The sequence below is a fragment of the Caretta caretta genome, chromosome 7 (assembly GCF_965140235.1).
Source record: "Caretta caretta isolate rCarCar2 chromosome 7, rCarCar1.hap1, whole genome shotgun sequence".
Classification (NCBI taxonomy): domain Eukaryota; kingdom Metazoa; phylum Chordata; order Testudines; family Cheloniidae; genus Caretta; species Caretta caretta.
In genome coordinates this window covers 17,658,648-17,673,381 of record NC_134212.1, presented here as the reverse complement: position 1 = coordinate 17,673,381, position 14,734 = coordinate 17,658,648, and the positions used below count along the sequence as shown (strand labels likewise).

The 14,734-nt window shown below is 42.4% G+C and overlaps 2 long non-coding RNA genes across 2 annotated transcripts in view; one reads left to right on the top strand and one right to left on the bottom strand.

Annotated features, from left to right (window-relative positions):
* LOC142072858 (uncharacterized) overlaps positions 1–14,734 on the top strand; it is a 48,320-nt gene that overhangs the window by 18,215 nt on the left and 15,371 nt on the right. The gene's annotated exons all lie outside the window — the stretch shown is intronic.
* On the bottom strand, positions 6,064–11,419 carry LOC142072680 (uncharacterized). Its single transcript, XR_012669193.1, has 2 exons — positions 11,328–11,419; positions 6,064–7,553 (listed from the first exon to the last, which is right to left on the bottom strand). It is a non-coding gene; the product is annotated as an uncharacterized LOC142072680 (long non-coding RNA).

Sequence of the window (14,734 nt, the reverse complement as noted above, 5' to 3'; positions counted from 1 at the left end):
TGCCAGTAATTTACAGAATGCTTTAAAGATGAGTGAAAATGTGGGAGATCACAGCCTAATTTAGCCATAGCACAACCAAGGATAAGAGAAGGTAGGGTGAGAAGAGATACTGCAATATCCTTCCTTTTGGCCTTGACAAATACAATCTTGCCCCACTCATATCCATTCAGAATGCTTCTGCAAAGATCATTTCCCTAGCACATTACTGTGCCCATATCACCCCCCTCTTTGCATCCTTCTACGGCTCCCCCTTCTCTAATGCCTCAAACGTAAACTTGTCTTTACTTTCAATGCCCTTTATGGTATCATCTCTCCTTTGCTATTGGGATGTTAACTCTTCCCTGCAATTAGCCCATGATGCCAGTCTCCATGCCCCAAATGTAAATTTTCCAACAAGCACCTTTGTGCTTTTGCCTATGCTGCCCCCTCATGCTTGTGAGGAGCTCCTTGTAAACATCCACAAAGCTACTTTATTTTCCATCTTTAAAACCCTTCTCAAAACTCTTCTTCACATTGACGCCTACCAAAAACTTGATGCTGGTTAGGCTTCTGGTGTGCCAAGACTGCAGCCGATCACGCTGACTCACTTTTTCCTTAGACTCCCCGCCTGTATGTATCCATCTACTATCTTTTGTCTCACACTTAGATTGTAAGCTCTTTGGGGCAGGGATCATCTTTTTATTCTGTTTGCACAACGCCTTGTACAATGGGGTCATGGTCCATGGCTCCTAGGTGCTACGGTAATACAAATAGTTAATCATTAAGCTGTGGTTTGGTACATAGACAATTTCAATCCATTCCTGCTCATGGTGAGATCCGTAGCAATCCCCTGTGGATTTCAATGAAAGCTGGATCAGATTCCTAGTTATTTAAATAGGATATTTCCAATATATATTATAAGTTAACTCTGAAGGAAGAAGATAGTAAGAGAGGATGTCAGAGGAAGGCTAACCAACAGGAGACTTGAGGAAGGTGTAGGGAAAACAGTATCTGGCCCAAAGTGTTGATCAGCCATAAAATAGGATTTAGTCAAGCCTGAGATCTTGAGCATAAGTTTGCATTTAGTGCTTGACCAGGGTAGAAACAGGCATGATCAAACCCGAACATTTAAAAATATTAACACCTGAAAACATACACAAACTGACACACACAAGAAACTATGAACATATTTTGAACTGAACTTGGAAGTGTTCAACTAGCTTTACTACTAAGGTCATTCCAAAAGGATTTAAAAATAATAAGTACCTGGATATTGGATTTTCTGTTTATTTTCAATGAGTCAGGGACTTTCACTGTGATCAGAATAACCAGGTTAAACTCCAGAGGGACATAACACAGCTTGTATAGCAATTTATATTATGAAATAATGCTTGGACAAAACCATTTAGTCCGAGTAATATATTCATTTTCTTTGATCTTTCTTGGGTACTTCATTTGTTATTCTATTATGTATTTGAGTTCCATGTTAAATACCTTTCTCTTTATCTGTACCTAGATAGTCTTATCCTCCCCCAGAGGAGTGAAATGTTGCATTTGGTGATCTCATCTATGTGCAGCAGAAAGAAATTATTCAGTTTTCATCTACTGCAGTGCCTGTTGCTTTCAAACAGCAGAAAAACAATGGTAGTGATTTTACTTTGCTTTTTTTCTCCAGTGCCTTATTTAAAAGAAGGTAATTATAGTATTTACCAGGTAATATATTACTTGGTATTTATTCATTACTAAGTAAATTCAACATACTTAGTAGACAGCACTCCATCTTTAGTACTGGAAATACCATGGTAAATGTCACAGGGTAATAACTTAAATTTGTTAGACTCTGAGGTGCCACAAGTACTCCTTTTCTTTTTGCGAATACAGACTAACACGGCTGCTACTCTGAAAAGGGTAATAACTGTTGAGCATTTACTGTCTGTCTAATTTTCAGTACAGTATTTGTAAGGTAGCTATCATCTTGCTGTCTAAGTGATGATTAATGATAGTAGAGGCCAAAATAATTGCACAAAAGGACTGCAGTATGAAGTAAGATAGCTGAACTCTCATGTGATGCTGCTATAGCTACTTCTTTATTAACTATAGTTAGCAAAAGGTAGTGGGGGTTTTTTCGGGGGTGGGGGGGTTAAGAAAGAAAAAGAAAAAAGAAAAGACAGTTGAAGTTTAATCACTGTCGCTACCTGATATTTACAGGTCTGTATTCAGGAACTACATTCTCAATTGCAGAAATTTTAGCTGCCTGTCTCCCTGAAAACAAACTATATGGAACATGTCTTTATATCCTCAGAACCCTGTATGATGAACAATATTAGACTTGAAACTAGGACTCCTTGAATTCCATTTAGCTCCCAACCCAAGCAGTGCATGAGAAGGCCTTGTGTTGAAGTGGGGAACATTCTGAGGTGATAGAAACAAGAGACCCTAAATCTACTTGCTCTTTTGTTTAAAACGAGTTGCCTCATTGCTGTTCCTTCATAACAATCCCACTTTTGACTTCTTGACCTTGGCATGGCTCGCCCTGCCTATCAGTTATCATGGACACTGGATACTCGTGGCTCTCCACGCAGGTTGTAATTTCGAGTACCTTTTTTAAAAAAAACAAAGAAACATAAGAAAATTGTCCTGTTTTCACTTACTTTAAAATTTTTCACCTACTCAAATTAGGCATGTGAAGCTAGTAAAACTCAATATAAATAGGAGCTTCCTGTCAGGGTGAAATTTCTGAAGTACAACCAAATCAGATACTAACCTCTTATGCTAATGTGCCTGGGATAGTATTTACCAATTTACCTTTGAAGCAACCACTTCAGTATACCTTTACTAATAATACTTTGCTGGTTAAGCAAGCTGGGACTGCTTTCTTGAAGTTCAAGCATTATGGGCTGATTACCTCTGCTGTGATACTCTGCTGTGGTATAACTTCAAAGCCAAATAAGAGAAAATCCAATGAAGATGTCTATAAAGAACCCAAATGAAAACCCAGTAGGCAATAATACATTTGAAACACGTGATGAGAAGCTGAAGGATAATGGTTTCTGTATGAGACTAGTTCTGTTTGTAAGGTATTGAAAGCACTTGAGATAATAAATAGTTTGAAAAAGCATCGCTATTCAAGCAGTCACTCTTGTGATTGTCTACACGTCTCAATCTGCCCTCTTAAGGTTTTCTTCATTAAATGCATAAAATAGTAGTGTAGAAGTTATGCCAAATGGGTAATGTCCAGTAAGCACCACTGAAGAACAATTCAGCTTCCTATAAAGCTCAGCATGGAAATGTTTTGCAGCAACTAAATCTGGATTTATTGCTGTTAGGGCTCTAGCTGCCATGTTGACCATCAGTTTCTGCTACTAGTAACAGGAAGCAGAGCTGGATGAACTACTCATTGCAAACATGTGTTAGATATTTAGCCCCTTTTCTGTTGAGCAAATTGTGCATCAACCAATCTTGATGGTCTTGAAGCTTATTTGTGATATCGGCCAGGATAACCTTAAGACTATGGGTTGTCTTGGACAACTTCACTTTGACTGTTTATGATTGTTCGTGGTATAGGCTGACTCAACTAAGTCCCATAGTGCTATTTTTGCTTCCTGACTGGATGGTTGAAATGTCTTAAACAGGAGAATGATGAATAACAAATTGAGAGATGCAAACGTTTTTATGATTACCAGGTGGAAGGTTGAATATTTGCAAATAGCAAATAATACAATTCCACTATATGACAGAAAATGGAACTCTTATGCACTAAAACATGTTAAAATAGTTCATTTTCTATACAACCAGGTCTAATAGAAGAAGAGAAACATTCTCTTTGGCTTTGTAGGATGCTAGGTAGTAAGAGATGCTGAGCTTGACTCTGATCCCTGATAGGCCTGATGCTGCAGATCCATGCACCCTTGTAGAATCTCAACTTAAATGGGAATCGCAGGGTTCTGTGTTAGCAGGATGAGGGCCTCTCACTATTTCTGCACTTGTAGTCCATTGACTTTTCTGGAGATTCTCCTGATTTGCAGTTCTTAACTTTGCTTGAGCACATAGGGCATATTGCAATATACACCATATCATATACACACATCACAGTGTTTAGGGATCTTCCAGAATAAAAGATGGCATATAGATGTAGGCTGGGATTTTCAAAGGGAGTTAGGTCTCATTAAAAAAAAACAAAAACCCTCCAAGTTGAGATATGAGTCCAGAAAATGTGGAGTATCTGATACAACTCAATACATGCTAAGATGAAACTAACCTTGCCATTCACTCCCCCGAAAAGCTTTTTACAATATTTAAACTTATTACCAGCAATTCACTGTGATCTCATAAATGATTATGGTCATGCTCACTTTATAAGTGCAAAACATCTGTCCTCACTTAAGAACTATTCTGACACTAGTGCGCATTAGAATGCTTTAAGCGTGCATTCCACCCCCCCCCCCATACACACACACACACTTGTTTGCATCAGCACAACTGGAAGGCATGTATTCGCTCATACCTCTTTGTATGCACATGTGCAAAGTTCTGAATACAACTATTGTATTTATCACCTTATGTTTAAGTAAATATTGAGTCGGGGTCTGATAGCTTCAACTCTAACACAGTGGGCCAGATCCTCAACTGGTATAAATTATGATGTCAGTGAAGATGTGCCCATTTATGCCAACAGAGGATCTGTCTCAGTGTCACCAAGCCCTCACTCATATATTCAATATCTTCTGAAGTGTTCTAAATGTAAGAAGTTTTTATTAGGCATATTATAGTCTACAAGTCATTCTAAGAAAAAAAGCAGATTACATTCACACAAGGATTATACAGTGAGAGACTTGTCCAGGTTCCAGGGTCAATCACACTCAGTGCAATGAGTTGCATTTCATAGGGTTTCCCCATGTTCCCCCCCATGGGGTATGTGTTTTGAATAACTAACTTTGTACATGTTATTTTTCAATCCTTTGTCCAATCATACTTTAAATATCCCAAATGATGGAACTTTGCCCCCATCCCCATTAGGCAGTCTGTTCTACAATATCTGTTTAATATGCCTTGTGATCAAGTTCCCACTTCAGGTTACTTATGTGTCCTCACTTTATACCATTTCCTCTTCAGTGGTCAACAGTAGGAATATATATTTAAATCTTAATGAGTTGTCTTTTATTTTAGTGCATAAATATCCAAGATGTGATCAAAGCAGTCATCCTCCTTTGATTGTATATTGCATAACTGCCAAAACGTTCAAATGTAACTAGAATGAAATGCTCAATGAGCATAATACAGGCTTTCCAGGAGGAAAGAGGCATATTTAAACTGTTTTGAAAGATGGATAAGCACTATAATTGTAGTATATTGCATTCATATTTGTTAATTTGACAATTTGACAATCTAAGCATTTTGTTCTAACATGTAGAGACATTTCACACCAGCATGTGGATCAGTAACTCAATTGAGTGGGTTTGAACTAAACAGAACAAAAATAAGTTTATTTCTAAGACACAGTTTAGTCTTAAATATTGTAATAAATTAGTGAGTGTGTATTGTGCCACATCCCTCTATTGGATGGAATCAGAACTATCCAACTTCATCATGGGCCCTGTACTGCAAATAGCTAAGGAATATTTTGCATTAGCTTAAGTTATTGGGTCCACTGAATTTGGAGCAGTGAAGTTTTGAGTGGCCACAATATGCTGTATTGTAAAAATCATAAAATTCAAGCTGGCTGAGGACTTGTTAAAAATTCATAAACTGTTTGAATAAAAGTTGTTCAGAACATTAAATAATTTAATTTAGACATGAAGACTTAAAGCATGAATCAAGAATAATCAGTTTGAGCTTCAATGAAATTTTTTTCATTATTCATTAAATCATTAGCCAATCTTTTTCTATTCTTCATTTAGTAATGTCTTCTGATCCATTATGTGTCTACTTTAGCTATCCTTACTAACACTAGTTGAAATTCACCCCTGTGCAGCATAAGGCATGGTGGGGCTGAAAGTGGGACTTAACTGGTGCACTGGCCTTGTGTTAACTCTGCACAAGGACATATTTCACTCACTGAGTGAAGGAACAAATATAGACACCGTGTAGAATCAAGCACATGGGTTTATTACGTACAGCACGGACAGAGTGTCACCTCGCTTATTAGGCTCAGAGACACTGTCAAACAATTGATTACAATGGATTATATGGATTTTCCGTAGGCGGAGGGAAATGACTGGGTAGGCAGTCCCAAACCCCTGGATAGATCTAGCAGCAAGACAAGATAAGCACAGTAGCCAGTGGTCAAAAGGTTACATAATGTCTCCACCCATGGATTCAGGTTAACACATGACACTTAATTAGTACACAGGTGTTTTCCATTAAACAATATATAAAGTGTGTTAGTATAAAATATATATATGTTGAATTTTGATTTGGGATCCATAGATAATGAAGTAGCTCCCTTGATTGTCCAACAGGTACACACTTAGGAGTTAAAGCAAAAGGATAAATGAAAAGTATATAGCAATAAAGGTTGTCTTTTAATTTTTCATTTGTGTTTGTAAGGCAGGTACTGGCAATGGCTTGGAGGAGAGGTGCACATCTGTGAGAGGGAGGATATCATATCTCATACTGATATATTTGAACCTCTTCCATAAACTCAAGGCTGGTGTGTAGGAAGGCACCTCTTCTACAGAAGAAACAGGGCCCCTTTCATTCCCATGGTCTGTTCTCAACTTTGAGATAAAGCCCGCAATTATAATTTCCACCTGGCTTCTTGCTGACCAAGCTTATCTTAGCAAAAAGCAAGGTTGTCCTTTGTTTGTTCTGCTTCTTAGCTAATATTGTTCACTATTTGCTAGGCCTCTGTCTTCTTGACCAAACTCTGGATTTTGGGCCTGTAAAAAGAGCTGACACAGTCTATATATCAGGTTATAACATAAACAGCAGACGGATTTTAGCCCTTCAGTCCCTCCTCTTGACCCTAGGGTTCCCTAACCCACCAGGTCAATTATACCAATTTCAATGTTCCCAGTCTATTTCGGAGTCACTGGTAAAGCACCACTACCATCAGGAATGTCAGGATAGGCACTCCCCACATAACTTGACAAAATAGCACCCAGATCCATCCCCAGGGAACCTTATCACCTGAGATAGCATTGCCCATAATCATTGCCTTAACCTGCACTGGGTGGTTCTGTGCCTTCAAGTACTTCACATTGGCCTGGTCCACAGTTTCCCCTATCAGGTTGTACCTCAGACGGCCTTCCCCAGTATGCTTCTGGGCCTCGGCCACCAACTCCTCGATCTTCGCCTGCAGGGCCTGTAGACCGTCCTCTAGATACTTACTGCCGTAGTGCCATTCCGGATCCCATGTTAGGTTACCTGTCATTGGCGGAGTACGGTGGAGCCGCGTCCCGTCAACGGTCAAGGTCGCCTTTCGGGGTACCGTCATGCACATGGATGGATGCCTTGAGGGGCAGGGCTTTCCATTTAGCTCAATGGAGTGGTTCTGGGCAGTCACACACCACTAGGTACCGTTCATCTGGACCAGCTCCGTGTGCGCCAGTTTCTCAGTGATGGCCACTTCGAACCTAGACAGATTCATTAGAATATTATATGGGCACGTACACAGAATTTCCTTATCAGAGTTGGTGCAGCATTCACTAGGATACAATGCTCTCCCAGCGACCTCGGCGTATGCAATGCTTTCTATTTTAATAACATGACCCCTCCTCCATACTGGCAGGGAGGTCACCGTCCTGGCTCGCTGTAAATGAGGGATGCCCAGAGGTACCAGAAGGTTAAAGAGTATACTGTGACCTGTCCAAAGTGGTCTTTGGACTCTCATTGATTCTCTGTTTCCCCATGCCCACGGAGGGGTACTGGGGAGATAGGGTCCCACTACTTCCATAATGGCTGGGTGGACCCGGCCATCAAGGAGATCGGTTACAATTCCTTGTGTGGTGATGGCCAAAGTTTGTCCTGCTCTCCAACAACTCTCCTCCAATGCCTTTATTTTGGTACCATGTCAGTATAATTGGCATGCTACTTGCGTCCTTCCCCATGCACCACAGGGACAGGAGGAGCCTCCCCATGGTCACTTTGGTTGTTCTGGCCACCCTTCTGTCCTTCCTCCTCCACTTTCTCTTGTTTACCTGTGGAGACACTTGTGGAAACATTGTTAGTATTGACAGTTGCTGACTGAAACAATTTTAACTGATTTTGGTGCCTCCAAAAAGTTTCCAATTTGCTCCCAACCTTTACACATGTATTAGTAGTCAGAAGGACCCTCATAGGGCCTTGCCACCTTGGCTTTAAAATTCCTTTAACCTCTGGGTAGATACGACACATTACCAAATCCCCAACTTTAAATGCAGGTTTGTCCAAACTGCTGTTATCATCCAGCTGGGTTTGATTTTCTTTCACTTGGTTGTATAAATCTTTTAACTCTCTGTCCAATGCCTTGATGTAACTTTGCAGCCTGTCTGCAAAAACCCCCGACCCCTCCCCCAGCGGGGAGGATCACATTACTAGGCATTCTCATTGCTCTTCCTGTCATTAGTTCAAAGGGTGTCAGCTGAGTCAGCATGTTTGGGTTTCCTCTGATTCGGTACAATACAGCAGGGAGCATAGGAGCCCACCCATGCCCTGTGTCCAGTACTGCTTTTGTTAAGGCTGCTTTTATTGTCCTGTTCATTCTTTCCACCATATGTGAACTTTTAGGATGGTATGATATATGGAATCTTTGCTTTATTCCTAGTGCCTTACATTCCTCTTTCATTACTCACCTGTAAAGTGAGTTCCTTGGTCAGAGTCTATTGACAATGAAAGACCCCATCTGGGTATTTCTTCTGCTAGGATCCAAGCCACTGTTGTAGCAGTACAGTTCTTGGTGGGGAATGCCTCTACCCATCGGGTAAAAGTGTCAATAATTACCAAGATATAAGTGAACCCCCTGCTTTGTGGCAAGGGTCCAGTAAAATCAATTTGCAGATTCTGCCATGGTCCCTCTGGCCGTGGCTGGTGATTCAGGGGTACCTTTTTCCTTCTCCCCACATTCACTTGTGCACATGGCACACATCTTTTGAGAAATTGTAAAGCATCTTTTTTCATGGATGGCCACCACCAGTGTTCCAGGGCGGCCCTCATTTGTCTCCACCCCGGATGAGCTGGAGAGTGGATGGCATGGAGCAGCAGAGCCCGTATGCACTACCACAGCTACCAGCTTCCCCCCATCCCCAGGCCCATACCAGAGGTGATTTTTATACACACTGCCTTGTTCTTCCAATTTACTTTTCTCTTCTGGGCTTATGGTTGCATATAGTTTTTTTTTAAGTTCACCTCTACCTCTGGTACTGTAGCTGCACAGATCTTAATAGGACTTGCTTGTGCAACTTCTTTAGCACGTTTATCGGCCCAGTAATTTCCTTTTTGTTCCTCACTTGAGATTTTATTATGTTCTTTTATCTTTACTGCTGCCAGTTCTGATGGTAGTTTGACAGCTTCTGTTAGTCTTTGAACTGCCTCCATATTATTGATGGGCTTGCCGGTTGTTGTAAAAACCCTCTTCGGGACCACACATCCATATAATCATGCACTACTCCGAATGCATATCTGCTGTCTGTGTATACAGTGAGCTTCTTGCCCTCCCCCACTCTCAGAGCTTCCGTGAGAGCTGTCAACTCTGCCTCTTGAGCTGACTTGGATTCATCCAGCTGTCCTGATGCTATCACTGTCCCCTTACCGAGCACCACTGCCCGTTCGGTGTGTGGCACTCCATTGTCATACTTTCTTGATCCATCTACATACAAAACTATATCTGGATTCTCTAATGGTTCTTCCTTAACCTTTCCCAAAACTTCCTCTGCCTTATCTATGAGACACTTATGTACCTCTCCTTCTATGTTCAGGTATTCAGCTACATTTATTCCCTTGTCCCTTGCTATAGAGAAGTTGGGGGTTTGCAAGCACAATGCTGATTCCCACTGACTCCTCTGGGCATCTGTTACAGATCTTAGCCGCCCGCTATTAAGGAGATCAATAAGTGTATGGGGTGTATGTAGCACTAATTTCCCTGTGCGGGTGTATGATTCACAAGCTTTTACCACCCATGTAGTGCAAGCACCGGTCCTCCCTGGGATACAGGGAGTCTTAAGGTAGATAGGTACGCTACTGGAGGCTGCTTGTCACCATGGAGCTATGTCAGTACAGCTGAGTATTGAGCCTTGCTGTGGCTGCAGTAAAGGTGGAATGGCTTTCCCATATTGGGTAAGCCCAAGCTGGGGGCGGAGGCTAAAGCCGGTTTTATTTTTATAAATGCCTCTTCTTGTTCTGTGCCCCATATTACTGACTCATTTGCAGGCTTTTCCCCTCTAGTGAGGTTTTGAATCGGTTCCACCATCTCTGAGTACTCTGGTATATATGTTCTACAGTGATTAAGGAGTCCCAATACCTTCCGGACTTCCTTAACTGTCCGGGGTCTTTTTAACTCTCGAATTGCCTGTTTTCTATTTACTGTGAGTGCTTTAACTCCCTCTGCTATGTTATGCCCTAGATATAAAACCTGCTGCTGCTGTAACTGAGCTTTTCTGGCGCTTAATTTAAATCCAGCCTCACAAAGATATATAAACAGTCGGTTTAGGGTTTTTAAATGGTCCCTTTCATTTGAGCTGATGTCAGGTTCCTCCCCCACTCTGAACTCTAGGGTACAGATGTGGGGACCTGCATGAAAAACCTCCTAAGCTTATCTTTACCAGCTTAGGTCAAAACTTCCCCAAGGTACAAAATATTCCCCCCCCCCCGTTGTCCTTGGACTGGCCACTACCACCACCAAACTAATACTGGTTACTGGGGAAGAGCTGTTTGGACGCGTCCTTCCCCCCAAAATACTTCCCAAAACCTTGCACCCCACTTCCTGGACAAGGTTTGGTAAAAAGCCTCACCAATTTGCCTAGGTGACTACAGACCCAGACCCTTGGATCTTAAGAACAATGAACAATCCTCCCAACACTTGCACCCCCCCTTTCCTGGGAAATGTTGGATAAAAAAAGCCTCACCAATTTGCATAGGTGACCACAGACCCAAACCCTTGGATCTGAGAACAATGAAAAAGCATTCAGTTTTTTACAAGAAGACTTTTAATAAAAAATAGAAGTAAATAGAAATAAAGAAATTCCCCCTGTAAAATCAGGATGGTAGATATCTTACAGGGTAATTAGATTCAAAAACATAGAGAACCCCTCTAGGCAAAACCTTAAGTTACAAAAAAGATACACAGACAGAAATAGTTATTCTATTCAGCACAATGCTTTTCTCAGCCATTTAAAGAAATCATAATCTAACACATACCTAGCTAGATTACTTACTAAAAGTTCTAAGACTCCATTCCTGGTCTATCCCCGGCCAAGACGACTACAGACAGACACAGACCCTTTGTTTCTCTCCCTCCTCCCAGCTTTTGAAAGTATCTTGTCTCCTCATTGGTCATTTTGGTCAGGTGCCAGCGAGGTTACCTTTAGCTTCTTAACCCTTTACAGGTGAGAGGAGCTTTCCCCTGGCCAGGAGGGATTTCAAAGGGGTTTACCCTTCCCTTTATATTTATGACAGCTGGCAACTATCAAGTCATCTAATACTGCAGGATCACTGTGTCCCCCTCCAAGAGTACTTGTGCTGTTATTTCTGCCATTGCCGTGTGGAAGATGGAGAGAGAATTATGGAACCCCTGAGGTATTCGGGTCCAAGTGTACTGCTGGTCTCCCACTGTAAATGCAAATGTCTCCTGACTCTCCTTTGCAAGGGGAATACTCCAAAATCCATTAGCTATATCCAGGACTGAGAATACTGAGTGTCCTGGTTTTAGCAAATTAAGGATGGTGGCAGGGCTTGCCACAATAGGATATGCCTTTGGAGTCACCCGGTTAAGGTGGGTGTAGTCTATCGTTAAACTCCAGGTCCAGGTTAATCTGGCTTCCGGACGGGCCAAATTGGGGAGTTAGTTGTGGAGGTGTTTTTTCTAATTACCCCTCTAGATTCCAAATTAGTGATTATATTTTTAAATGTCTCTAAGGCTTCTGGTTTAATTGGGTACTGCCTGTGGGCATTGTGAGCTGGCCCTTCTATGGATATAGGCTCCATGTTTACTAGCCCACAATCTTGTTTATCTGTTGCCCACACTTCAGGGTGAAGGGAGCACAGTGTTTCAGCTGGACTCTCCCCCCACTCTGGTATTATTGCCTTACTACTGGCAATCATGGCTATATTTTGAGATAATTTCTCCTGTTTGGACCCTCCAGCCCATTCAGCGCAGCTAGCTCTGGGGTTGATTACTCCCCCGAGTTCCTTAAGGAGATCTATGCCACAAATTGTGTCTCCCTGTTCGGGGCAAACCCAGATTTAACTGACTGTGACCATATCTTCAAATTCTATTTCTACTGGCTGGCTTTTAATTTTCCCCCTCCCACCACTTCAATCCATATGGTTTGACAGGTGAGGGGGAGATCTTGGCTGGTTATCTATACCGAGGCTCCTGTGTCTATTAACATACTACACGGTCGGCCCCCCACTCGTGCATTAAGAAACATTCTGGGGTCACCTTTGGTTCTAGCCACGGAGGCTGCTGATACCTATTTGCTAGCCAGGAGTTTGAGCAACTCCTAGATTTGTTTATACTTTTCCTGTTCTTGGGTGCTAGTTGTATCCATTTTATTCTGCTTCTTTGGCCACTGACCTTCCTTACCGCCCCAGGAGTGGAAGAAGCTTTCCTTTAGGTGGCCGCTCCTCTTACAATTACTGCATATTTGATTTTCTTTTTATCTTTACAGTCACGTGCCAGATGTCCAGGCTCATTGCAAGTGAAGCAGACGGTGGTTCTGACTGCATGAACTGTTGCAACTTCCTCAGAGGGGATGGTGGCTGCTACCTTTCTTTTTTTCCTATTTTCTACTTCTGTGGCCCATTTCATTACTGTTGAGTATGTCTCTCCCACTGAGATGCCTAATGCCAGGACTGCTTGGTGGTCTGCAGACAGCCCTTCCTTTAGGATTTGGAGGAATACATCATGGTCTCAGGATGTTATATTCTCCAGATCTCAATAAGCTCGGAATGCATTCCATTTCTTTTCAGCATAGGACATGGCAGACTCCCCTTTCTGCTGAACCACTGATTGCAGAGCCCCCCAGTTAGTTGTCTGGGCTCCTAGAACAGCAGATAGTGCATTCCTGAAGTGTCTGCATCTGGGTTTGGAATTCCTGCTGGCTCTTCAGCCCGATCCCCTCCCTCAGGGTTGGGGTTATGATCTTCAGCCCAGTGCCCCGTCTTCCATTTATTTTCTAAGTTGTCCCACACATCCCTGGGGCATTTGCACTTGACCAGGATGTGAACATCCTTTCTATGGAGGCCGTGTATTTCAGTCAGGCCACCCAGCTTGTCCCTGAACTCAGTGTTTTTGTTATCGCATTTGAGTTCGGGTAAATCAGACAACAGTGCCTGTTTTTCCTGGGGGGTGAAGGGACGATAGATTTCAGTGGTTTCTGTCCTGAGTCCCCTTACTGGTTCACCCTCCGCATTAACATTTCTGAACCTTCTTAGCTGCGTTTTGATTGGAGCCATACACTGTACTTGCTCCCCTGGGCCAATTAATCCTTGTAGTGCCCCTTCATTATCTCTGTGGGGGCTTAAATTTGGCCTTTCGCATGAAGTAGTGAATAGAGGGGGTTCTGATTCCTCCCCTTTGTCTTGTGCTGCTGAGTTTTCCCACAGATAGTTAATCAGTGGTGCCGTTGGCTGACAAATGCTGGGAGTGGGCTCTCCCCCTCCTGCTCCGGGCGTGTGTCCCAGGCATGATGAATGTAGTTTTTTTGCTCTGAGATCTTTTCCAACTTCCTGACAATTACATGGTTTAAAGCACAAGCTCTTACCCTTCAGAGCCTGATTCTCAGATTTTAAAGTTGCAATTTCTCTTTCTTTTAGGTTGAGTATATCCAATAACACTATTACTGCCTTGTCTGTTTTGTCACTTTTCTGATTATTCCACCAAGTAACCAGATCTGCCTCTGGTCCAGCAGCAGAATAGTTTGTTTTTTTAGTTGCTGTTTATCGGGTTTTGACATTTTTATACTCCAAATATTCTCGAGGGCGGATTATCGCCTCTCCTTTTGATGCCATGGGCTTTACTCACCCTGGCCGCTGACCTTGTTGGGAATGTATGTCTCCCCCTTTATTTCTGTTGTCTCAATCTCCACAAATGTCAGCCTTAATGGGGATTTACGTTTCCCCCCCTTTTGAATACTGTGGTCTAAATCTCCACACAATTGCCGGCCTTATTGGAGACTTGTGCTATTCGAAGACATGTACGTCACATGCCTGGGGGGGCGCGGGGAGGGGCGCTCCCCTAGGGCTTGCAATGTTACGTGCAATGAGGAAATGGGACCACCAGTTTGCACTGCCTACCGCTCGTGTACCCAGCCAGTCCTGGGCTTAGCTCACGGCCAATCGCTTGCTGGTGGTTTATCCAAGTCCTCCGTAACACACTCCTTAGTTTAAACAGTACATAACCCTCTTGTACATGTCTCCCCTCCCAACTGGTACACTTATTAACCCCTCTGCTTATACTACACGTGTCTAGGTTCCTTTGCACTTAAATTTTAAAAAAAGGTGGGAACAAGATGTGTCTGAAAGGCGATGAGAGACTTCTATCCTGGCCTAATGAGGTGGTAAATTAAACGTATTCACCTCATTTTGTATTTCAGTCTCAGTTCCTCAATCAGTTCACAAG